Source organism: Echinops telfairi, unplaced genomic scaffold, assembly GCF_000313985.2.
Source record: "Echinops telfairi isolate 266 unplaced genomic scaffold, ASM31398v2 ScPeMD7_1;HRSCAF=3_0, whole genome shotgun sequence".
Classification (NCBI taxonomy): Eukaryota; Metazoa; Chordata; class Mammalia; order Afrosoricida; family Tenrecidae; genus Echinops; species Echinops telfairi.
In genome coordinates, this window is record NW_022103896.1 from 10,839,022 (window position 1) to 10,851,305 (window position 12,284).

The following is a 12,284-nucleotide window of genomic DNA, read 5'->3' on the forward strand; positions in this document are numbered from 1 at the left end:
CATCTTTTCTCCATTTATCATGATGCTTTCTCCATTTATTGTGACTTTTTAAATCCATTTAGTCTCTTGGTCCAATTGTGAGGATTTGGTTCTTCTTAATATTGAGTCTTAGTCCATACTGAAGGCGGCCATCGTTGACCTTCATCAGCAATTGATTCGAGTCCTTCTCACTGTCAGCCAGCAAGCTTGGATCCTCTGCATATCACTGGTTATTAAGACTTTCTCCAATCCTGATGCCACATTTTTCTTCACATAATCCAGCTTCGCCTATAATTTGCTTAGCATACAGATTGAATATGCATAACGAGAGAATACAACCCTGTCACACACTCTTCCTGATTTTAAACCATACAGGACTCCTAGCTCTGTTTGCACAACTGTTTCTGATCCATTTACAAGTTCCATATAAGCACAATGCAGTATTCTGGAATTTCCATTCTTCTCATAGTTATCCATAGTTTGTTATGATCCATATGGTCGAATGCCTTGGCATAGTCAATAAAACCTAAGTAACTTCTGTCTGCCAGTCTTTACTTTTTGCCATGACCCATCTAACATCAGCAAAGATAACCCTTGTTCCACGTTCTCTTCTGAATCTAGCCTGACCCTCCAGCAGCTTCCTGCCAGTGTACTGCTGCAACCATTTTTGGATGGTCTTCTGCAGAATTTTACTTGCAAGTTATATTTGTGATGTTCCATAATTTGAGCATTCTGTTGGGTAACCTTTTTTATTTTGAATGGGTACAAATATGTATCTCTTCCAGTCAATTGGCCAAATCGATATCTTTCTAGTTTCATGATGTAGACAAATGAGTGCATCAAGTGCTTTATCATCTTAATGAAACATTTCAATTGGTATTCCATCAATTCCTGGATCTTAGTTTTTGGCTAATGCTTTCAGTTTAGCTTGAGGTTCTTCCTTCAGCTCCATTAGTTCTTGTTCACATTGCTACCTCCAGAAATGGTGGAGATCGACTAGTTCTTTGTGGGGTAGTGATTGGGTAGGGCCATGCAGATATGGGATGTGAAATACTAATAGAGAGGATTGGTCACTTTTCCATTTTGCTGGATATATAAGAAAGAGCCAACTCAGACACAGAGAGGAATCTTCCAAGCATAAAGAAAGTGTATGTAAAAGCCCTGTTTGAAATGCCAGAGGCAACAGAGAGACCAAAGACTGTGGCACCTAGACTATGAGACAAGACAGAAGCGACACTGAGACCATGAGACTCACCAGTGGAGAAGCACTGAGACTGTGAAGAAAAGTCACAGACTTCCTGGTTCGTGGAACAAGGCAGAAACCAAAGGACCATGTGGCTGCAAGGCTGAGGATGAGAGAGAGAGAGAGAGAGACTGACTTCTGGTGTGGTCGAGAAGAGGTATTGGTCTGGACAAGGGGACTGTATCCTTAATGTTTTTCATCCTGATTTGTGGTAGCCGGCCATCTTTTCTAATAATCCCCATACTTGTGTGTTGTATGTGAGTTCTGTGTGGTCAGTGCAATAGGTTATTGATTGACCTGAACAGAGAAGTCAAGTGTCATGGAGGGAATTCCTGGCGGGAGAATAGGGTACAGGCAGATAGAAGGTAGAGTTGTGCTTGATCTCTGACCATAGACTGGTGTGAATTCGGTTTCTCTTGCTCCCTACTGAAGCCAAAGGAGCTCAGATGTGGCCCCCATGCACTAGTGGATTAGCTATTTATTGGCAATGAAGCACTAAATTAAACACTTATATACACGATGGCTAAAAAAATGCAACCTATCTCGATGTAAATATATTAATCTAGTTGGGGTAAGAAAAGGATCCTAGTAGATCAGGCATATAGTCTTTTCCACTTGAGTAAATTCTATCCGTCCTTCCCCTCATGGAGACATTAATAATCCCAGTATCTATTAAGCATTTAAAATCCGTGTTGTTTGGTTAGGTACTGTTGGTTTCAACTCATTTAAACTATATTCCAGGCACTAATTATGCCAGATTAAAAAAAAAGTCCCAAATGCTTATCCCTTGAGATAATGTGAAAATCAAATACACTAATGTAGATAGAAAGCTATATGTATATTTTGACATTCTATTAGAACATGAAAGATCATTATTATCCTATATTTAATAACACTGCATTGTAATCCAAAGTTTTGGTATTTTTCTACCCATTGACAGGCAAAAATATTTCCCAGGGCTCCACAGACCTGCAATTAAGAAATGAGAAACATTCATAAATATGCAAGTTAACTAATTAGACCCTAATTAGTTAGCAAATCAAGTATTGTAATCACCATAAGATATATGGGTTAATGTCATAGAATGGAAAGGAGAGTTTGGTTACATTATGTTAAAATTTGCATAAATATTTCATTAAAATATTTGATGGCATCTGCCAGTTCTGAGCCAATCAGTCTATGGTCTTTTGTGATCTTGCTGGTGTTGTGATAGCTATAGTTTCAAATTAACAGGGATGCTTTAATTCTTAGAACACTTTAAGAACATACACTATTTCTTACTAAATAGTGCTGGCTGCTTCCTAAAGCAGTACAACATGAACAATTATCAGCTCACTTTGTATCCACAGCAGAGAAGGGAGTCCTGGGGACACAGTGGTTCAGCACTCTGCTGTTAACCTAAAGGTCAGCAGTTTGAACCCACCTCAGTCAAAAAAGGCATGGCAGTCTGCTTCTGAAACATTGGCTTAGAAACCCCGTGGGGAAATTCTACTCTGATCCATAAGGTCACTAGAAGTGAGAATCAACTTGGTGACAATGATTTTGTTTCCATATGGGAAGCACAGAGCAATTATGAAATGAGCTGAAGAGCACCCAAATGGACTCTATGTTGACTGGAATTATGCCTGGTTCTAAAATCTGTATTGCTAGATTTCTGCTCTGCATTTCCACTTCTTCTCACGGGTCTGAACGATGTCCCAGGATAACTAGAGACACATTCTGCTGCCATTTTCACTCCCACCGTGTTTTTTTAATTCAAGGGTAGTCTAAAGAGAAGCTCAGGACTTCCTTGTAAATTCTTCTCCAATGCCCTGAGAGAGACTTGGCTGCCTTTCCTTTGGAACTCACTTAGCGCTTGGTTCATTTTTCTCTGGTAGCCGTTCTGGTCATCAGACTATAGCATCAGTAGCTGGAGTCAGTGAAAGCTCCATGTTGCTTCCTTTTTAGCTTCCTTAATTCCATGAATCTTCAGTAGTCACTGGTTCCACATGGCTGCCCCCTTCCATCCAAAGGACCAACTTTGTTTACTGAGTGTGAACTACAGACAGGGCTGTTATCTGAGGAGCCTGGCTTCCCGAGTGCATGCTGGTTTCCTACCTTAATTTTCCTTATTCTACTTCTCTCCAGGTTTTAATATCCATTGCAATGGCTGCACAGAACTCTCAGTTCTGTATCAATTCATGATTAAAGGACTTAGTAAGGATGCTCACAAGTTGTTATGCCAGCGAGAAGTGCTCAGGGTGGAGTTGCTAGTGGAACATGTTACAAAGTTTTGTCAAGTCTGCTAATAAATTCCCCAGGGGCTTACCACTTTGCTGTAAGCCTTGGTCAGAAGGCATTGAATCTAAACTCTGTGAGCCCACAAACCCTGATCCTGGAATGAAGTGCCCAGAGGAACCCCACTCCGATAAGCCTCACCCCAAAGGCCCTCAGTTCTACTTCTGAGGGTCAGTCAGTCCAACTTTCCTAACTGAGTGCCCAGAGGCACCCCAATCCACAAGCCCGGCTCCTGCTCAAAGCACTCGGCTTTGCTTTACATTTGTGGGTTCCAATTTCCCATGATGTTGTTCCTTCTGCTTCTCTTCCGAACGATGGGTCAGTGGAACATAGACTTCTTAAGATGTCTCATTCTTGACATGTTCATTTGACTTGGTTATATCTAGGATTTAGCTGGTTTGGCAGAATGGTTACCTAATTTTTTTATTGAGTTCCATTCCATAAACCGGTTGTTCAAATGGCACCTGGATTCAGGGTTCTCTCTAAGGTGGGCAGCTGGGCAGTGGTCAATGTAGAAATCACAAATTGACATTCCTTACTCTTTTTAAAAAACATAAATCACAAATTGACATTCCTTACTCTTTTAAAAAAACATATCTCTTTGATTGTTCTTTTTACATAATTGTATGAAATAATCAGCCACCATTCAGTGTGTATATATATATATATATGTATGTATATATATATAAATATATATATAAATTTAACACTTAAAGCAGTTATTAGGGCAGTGGACCAGTGTTAAACTGATTTGAATCCCACCACTGGTTATAGCTCAGAGTTGTTGCTGCTGTGAAGTGCTAGTGAGTCCATTGCAACTCATAACTACCCCCACGTGACAGGGTAGACCTGCCCCATAGATTTTTCTAGGCTGTATTCTTTATAAGAACAGATTGCCAGGCCTGTCTCCTACAGAGCCACTGGCTGGTTTAAAACCACCTGCCTTTCAGTTAATGTCTTAGCTCATAAGTGTGGTCTAACAGTCGAATTAGGGGTGTCTTCTGTGAACTGAATAATGACAATACCACCCTCAGGGTTATACCTTCGTAGTTAGAAAGTGTGGTCAATCTTGTTTTCTCCTCTCTCCTAATAGTCCTGTGATGCACAGGTTACTGGTGAGTAAAGGCTTCACTTTGGCAATATTTTAGATTTTCCCTTTATCTTGGGGTTTTCATGACTTGGCTGGAAAATCAGAGCAGCTTTCAGACGTCACACGGTTTCTCTAGATAGCAAGGTTGGGGAAAAGAAAAAGAAGCATGAAGACAAATCAACAATAACAGAAAAACAATTGACGGAGGAAAGAAAGCTAGACATGTGGCAGAACCTTGCATGTGTTGCGCCAGCCTCCGCTAAAAAGTCTCTGGACCACAGCAAGAGGAGGGAAACCTTTGCTAAGGGGCTACCCAAGTCAGGCACTGGGTGCACAAATGGCCTGGTTTGAGGAATTATAGGCAAATTACTGTGTCTCCCTGGTCTCAGGAAATGCTCTCTTAGACCTGTTCCTCAAAAGATGAATTGTTCATCAACAGCCAAGCCTTGACTTTGACGGTGGCTGTGGGGTGGCCAACCTCAGCACAAGGGTCTGTACACAGACATGTCCACCTGCCCTTGCTACTCAAGCACCACACCTGGGCCCCAATCAGTCAACTGCCAGATCCTCCCTGGTTTCTTTCCAGCTGGTATTTTCTCCAGCTCAGCTGTTGCAATTGCCAATGGCTTTTTGCAGACGAGTGTTCAGTGTCTTGTTGCCTCCCAAAGGGACCTGCTTCTCCACTCTTCTCTCTAGATCTATGGGCTGACTCATAATTCTGTTCCTTGTTTCCTTTTCATGCTCCGTCACAAACATAATGCTGAAGAGTTTTGTAGACGAATTCCTTCTCTCTTCACACAATGGCCCTGCGTCTATATCTGCAGGGATGCTCATTGTCTGTAGGTAGCAGCCCTGCAGATCCCAGGGTCAGATGTCTAGCGGCCTCGTGATGCAGCAATGGGCTCCTGTAGCACATAGGCTGAGCATCTTGTTTGATTTTTAAACTGTGTATTGTGAAGTGGGGGAAGGCTTACAGAGCAAATCATTTTCCATTCAAGAAGTCCTACGCATTTTGTTCCATGCCATGGATTGTAATCCCCACAATGTAACAACATCCCATTTCCTTCCTCCATTGTCTCTTTGCGCTCCTCCTTTTCTTTCAAACCTTTCCAAATGCTGTCGCTGGGTGAATGCTGCCCTTGTCATCTCAAATGCGGACGGCTCCAAAGCTCCCTGGGATGTGGGCTGTCTACATTTTCTATCGTTAATCTGGTCGAAGGACTGGCCGTGTCTCTATATCGGAATTCGTTCTGTTCCATGGCACCAGTGTAATGCCTGAGTCAGAGAAGGGTGCAGAGAATATTTTTGCTGCATGAGATCACCAATGAACCTGTTCCCTCTGTAGCACATTCGGGCTGAGTCAAACAGCATCTCCACCACTAAATGAATGGCCCAGATGACAGCTTTTTCCTCACGTGAGATTTATTTGGTGAATATTTTTTAGAAGCAGCAAAATATGAAGATCAATAAAAAATATGTACTCCTTATCTAACACAGAACCACTGATGATAACATTTGCTTTGTGTTTTTAATGAGGGAAATAAACCATTCTTGAGAAATATGATCTGAATCCTACAGCCCATCCTTATTCTGCTTCATCTCTCTCTTGTGGTCTCTATTCGTATAGATCTTCTGGTGATTCATTTTAGTTTTCCTTTGCTTTTACATACAAATATATGCATCGACTAATACATACCAGTGCTTCGCCAAATCCAGCCTTTAGCCTGTTCCTGCATGAATCACCAGCTAAGAAATGCACATTGTAAAGGGATGTGGAAAACAACAGAGATCCCCGCAGAGTAATAGGCAATCGAGACCAGGTGTCACCTGCCAAGTATAAAATATCTACTACCTGTGATCTTCACAAACAAAAAGTGCTGATCTCCAGTATGTAATCTTGAGTGCTTTTTAAGCTATATAGGGGTGTCTTCCAATCACACTGAAGCTTGCTTTGATGATGCAGTGGTTACGTGTTGGGCTGCGATCCATAAGGTCAGCAGTTCAAACTACTGCCTACTCTATGGAAGAAGATGAGGCTTTCTTCTTCAGTAAAAAGTTACACTCTCTGAAACCCTCTGGGGCAATTCTATCCTGCCTTGTAGTGAAGCTACAAGTCTGTGAGTTTGACCTTTTGGTTTTATATTTTTTTAGTGTTAACCCTGTTGATATTCTCATCTTGTTTTGCCCTTTTAGGGACTGTATAGGGCTTCACCATCTAAATATACAAAGTGCTTTTAAAAATTTGTTTTTCTTCTTGAAGAGTGGTTGCCTTGTGATGTTTTCAGTATTAAACCTTTTGCAAGTTGCATTCTTGAATCCCAGGTGCATGAGTGAGAGCCTGAAAAGGGAGTCACTGGCTTTGAGGGGTTGCACATTGACAACGGCACTGGACAGTATCCAACTATTCTCGGCACTTGAACATCTTGAGGAGGGTTCTGACACGTTATAATCCTCAGTTGTCCCATTATCCCAACAAGTGGGAAAGACGCTCCCTGCCCTAACAGCCTCTGGTGGTACTAGCTCCATTGTCTGCAGTGCTCTCTCATCTATAGGCCCAACCGTGTGGATGCGGATGCCTTTGAAGAACTGTACTTTGCAGAAAAGAGAGCAACACAACTTACATATGATACTTGAAGGACAGAAAGAAGAGTTCTTGGCAGTCTTGGCAAAAATGACACTTGCAGAAGGCCCCCTCTGGGAGACTTTGCCCACGATACTGAGGGGCATTCCATGGAGAACAACATCTAGTGACGGATGTTCTGCATGCTCACCCCAGGTGTCATCGGTGAAACACTGTGGTCAGGAGATCACCTTCCTCTATACCTACAACTCCAGGAGCGAGAACAGACAGCCAGGACATCCACAAGACCAATTTTATTCACAGAATAATAAGCATGCTTTCATCGGGGCAGGAGAGGGTAACTTACAAGAACGTTGAAAGAAGCATAGGGTGTCTGAAACACTAGAAACACATTTTATTTCCTCTCAAAGATCTGTGTGCTTAAAACTTGACATCTTCATTGGAGTCACACATGAAGGCAAAAGATATCTGGTAGTGAGCATGTTTGTAAGAGAGCCATGATGATTCACTGGTGTAATTCTCACCTCCATGTGGGACGGAGTTTCCAGACTAAGATAGACCAGGAAGAAAGGACTGGCCACCTATTTCCAAAAGTCAGCCAGTGCAAATCCTCTGAGTCGCAATGTTCCAATCCCGTTATGAGCTGGGAGAAGACTCCACAGGTGCTAACAACAGCAACGGCAATAATAATAGGAAGTAACCAAGGTGTACACTAATTTTACTTCTCTCTGGGGAGAATTAAAATGTGGAGTTTTATTGTCTCTAGTACATACCCCATCATCTGCTATGAGGAATGTCTATGCCTTGTGCGGCCTCGGAGAGTGGATGCAAAATGGTCTGATCATGACTGCATCTTCCCAGGTCAGTGGTGCTCTCAGGAGAATGGCTGATCCACAGAGAAGCCTGCTGAAGAGTCTGTGCCCAACGTCAGTTAGGTCTTGTTGGAGTTCATGGAAGGTCAGCTATTCAGTCTTTTCGGTATCTGGCTTGCAGACTAGCCAACAGTAGTTCCCTGGACACATGGCAAAAGCTACCAATAAGGAAGGACAATGCACTCTTGGAACAGGGTCCTGGGTTCCTGGAAGGTAAACCGGAGAGATGAGGTGGAGTGGACTGATGGATGATGGCAAAGGCTTTATCAACTTATCAGGGAGAGAAGGATATTCCAAGAAGAGGCCATGAGATGTACAAAGACCTGGAGCTGTAGTTCCACAGGCCCCTTGGGTGAACTGTGACTAGGTTATAAGATTCCTAGGACATGCTGCCTTTGTTGCCATGTTATCTGGTACTGTGCTTTGAATATAGGTGCTTTCCACTAAATTGTGGTTGAATGGGTGGATGCTGCAATTGGGTGAATGCAATTGGTAGAAGCCACAGGACATATTGGAGGGTACAATTGGTAGAATGCAATTGGTAGAAGCTGCAGGCATAAAAGATCACAATCAAGTCAAAAAGGGTCCCAGTTTACATTTTTAAAGAAAAAGAAATGTTCTAGATTTTACCAATCTAGTCAATGATAGAGAGGGATGGTAACTTATCAATGGGGAGAGTTGTAACAGAAGGTTCTTAGAAGATTATCATGGGAAAGGAGTTGAGGATTGTCAGGAGATAGGGTAGAAAGAGAATCTGGGTGCTGTAAGAAATTAGTACATGGGTCAAGAGACAATAAGTGGGTGGGCAGTGACAAGACCTCTGGCATAGACCCTCCCACCCCCCCCCCCCACCAAATCATTTGCTCATGTCCATTAATTTGATTTCCCATCATGCTGGCTGATTTTCTATGTCTCCACGCTGTACCCATGGAGCTCCCTATGTCTGAAATGAGCTCCTCTCAACACAGCAAATGCCTTAGTCTTCGCTTCTTATAACTCAGCACTAAGTTTCTCTTGGCTGCTGCCGTTCTCATGGTGGTAAATAGAGGATTTCTTTATAGTACAAAATGTAATTTTCTGATTTCTATAAACTCAAAATTACTCTTCATTTTCCCAATATTTTCATTTGACAATAAGCCTTTGAAGCTGGGAGTGATGCCATTCTGATTTCTGTAAGGAACTCCTCTATAAAATACAGCCCTGGATCATAGCAAGGGGATAATGAATGTTTGCCGAGTGAGTTTTAGAAAGTCGAGCTGTAAGGGGAGCATCAATAAATGGATACTTGAACCGTTTTCACGAAGACAATGCGCATGGGCATTGTGGAAGGGTAGCGGCACAGTCCCTGCCTGACACAGCTGTCCTTATTTCTCCCCAGTGACTGTGCTGTATCTGGTAGTTCTGTTCATTAGAGAACAGTTACGACTTACTGTCCACATTGGAATACAAACCTCAAAATGTTCATTAAGATAATAACTTTGATTAGGAGTACTTTTTACTCTAAACATGCCGCGCACTATTCAGGATGAATGCGTCAAACAATACACCAATTGGGAAGCAGAAAATGATTTTGGTGGGAACTGGGGGTTGTAGAATTGTATGTAGATAGCACATGGAAGAGAGCATTCTTCTCCTAACCTATCATCGGTAGAGAACTAGGTCTGCTGATTTGAGAAGCAGACCCACAGTCTCAGACTCTGTCACGTGTTAGGGTAGATATTGTCACCTATTTCATTTATTTTTTTGTAGCAATCTTATGGAGTAGGTATTAGTATTTCAATTTGATCAACGTCTAAGGAAAGGAATAACTTTTCTTTAATTCATAGAGTTAGTAAGGTAAAAATTGAGATGACACCACCGGGCCTTCTGGGCTTTTTTTTTTTCAATACCTAATACATGTTCATTGCTTATTCTGCACCAGGCACCGTTTTTTACACACAGTAACCCATTTCTATTTTAAAATTTAATTTCTTCTTAATTTTGGGGGACCTTCTGGCCTTTTAAGGGGATTTGAATTGCCACCTTCACTCAATGGTTTTCCTTTAAGGAACTTCCCTGTGAACTACAGCTCTTGTCTACTTCTGTCTGCTTCTGTAAAGTACATTCTTAAGTGGGTGGACTTTAGCAGACGTCTCAATCTCACGCTGTCCAGGTAATCTCTCAGAACAAAGAGCACCTCCTAGTGAAATCTTTTTAAAAAGTTATTTTTACACAAACATTTATTGTTAATTTGCTTCATAATCACACTCAAGTTTGAAATGTAAAGTCTGGTTTAAGTATATTCCCCCACTGGAGTCTTGTCTGAAACAAACGAGGCAACAGCATTTAGGTTGCGGGTAAAATAGAGGAAAGAGGATGTGTGTGAGTTTGGGCGGTGATATTGGAGTTAAGTGTGTAGGAGGTGATTTTTTGGAAGGTACATTGTCAAGATTGGAGGCTAGTAAATGAGGGGAAACGTTTGAATTCCTGCAAGAGGCAGAACTCACGTGCTCCTTATGTCGGCACTGCCTGTGCCCCCCACCCGAACCCCACTCCACCACCTGTTCATAAACTCTTAATGACACTCATCTCAGGAGCTGAAACTGAGAACCTTTAAGTCTGAAGAACTTTAGTGAACTTATAGGGCTTCTGAGAGGTAAAATGAGTAACTATGATGTCACTTCTTGATCCCCAAGGCCGAGATGTAAGACTCCGGAACTCTAGCCGTAAAAAATCTGAAAGGAGGGGAGACATTCCATAGGCTGGTTACAATTTGATATGCATCCAACAGGAAGCAAGGCTTGGCATCTCCTAGCCCCAAAGGACTCTCTTCACTGTTTAATGAAAAATGTCAACCCTGGAATTAACCTTTTTACTAAGACCGGTTGTATTCATTTCCTCTGCTGGCCAACAGATTAACACAAATTTAGAACACTACCTATTTCTCCACAATTTCTGTGATTTTGGTATTCAGACTTGATTTAGCTGTGTCCACTAGATAGGGTCTTACAAGGTTGAAATCAAACTATTGGCTGAACTGTATTCTCATTTAGAGCTTCCTCTCAGACTCATTCCAGGAACTCTGGTAGTGCAGTGGGTTCTCTGTGGGGCAGCTAATCTCAAGACCAACAATGTGAACACATTAGCCACTCTGTGGGGCAGGGCGATGAGTTTTGTCTGCTTCTGTAACAATCTACAGGCTTGGGAAACTTAGAAGTTCTACTTGCTCTCTAGAGGAGCTGTGAGTTGGAATCAACTTGATGGCAGTGGTAGTTTTGGGGTTTCAAATGCATTCTAGTTGGAAAAAGAGCTTGCTTCCTTGCCATTGTAGGAGTGAGGTCCTCAAGTGCTAGATACCACCACTTTCCAGAGTCAGCTCACAGCATGACAGCTGGAGGGAGGGTGGGGTAGCAAGGGGGAACAGAGGATCTACATATAACCCCCTCCCTGGGGGATGGACACCAGAAAAGTAGGTGAAGGGAGATGTCAGACAGTGTAAGACATGACAAAATAACAATAATTTATAAATTATCAAGGGTTCATGATGGAGGGGGGGACCAGGGGGGAGGAGATAAATGAGGAGCTGATACCAAGGACTCAAGTAGAAAGCAAATGTTTTGAGAATGAGGGCAATAAATGTACAAATGTGCTTGACACGATGTATGTATGGATTGCAATAAGAGTTGTGGGAGTCCCCAATAAAATGATTGAATAGTTAATAAAAAGAGCATATTTTCTGCATTGAGTGTCTTCTTTCAGGAAAACTTTTAAAGAAGCAATTTGATCAAGGTAAGCTCACATAGAGTAGTTTAATTTTCATTAATGTAAAGTCAACTAATTAATGACCTTAATTACATCAGAAATTGTCCGTGTCCTTGCCCCGGGCTAAGAGACATAAACCCTCACTCATATGTAGGGTTACACAAGCATATGCATCACGGGGTGTGGCACTCACAGGGATCATCGTAGAATTCTACCTAGTACGCAAGTTGATTCCAAAACAAGATGTATGCTTTCAAGGGGTAAAGTACTGATGTTCAGAACTTCATTTACTATTCTTTAGATCAATTTTAATCATTCTGTGATTTATAATAAATATACCTATTAGAATATACCAGAAACATATGATTATTGGAGCAACATCTATTGAAAGTTATGCATATGCACCCATTTGTCTTCAGTGATCTGTTGGACACCTCGTGATCACACAGGCTGATATGTTGTTCCATGTGGGCTTTGTTGCTTCTGAGCTAGCAAATGTGG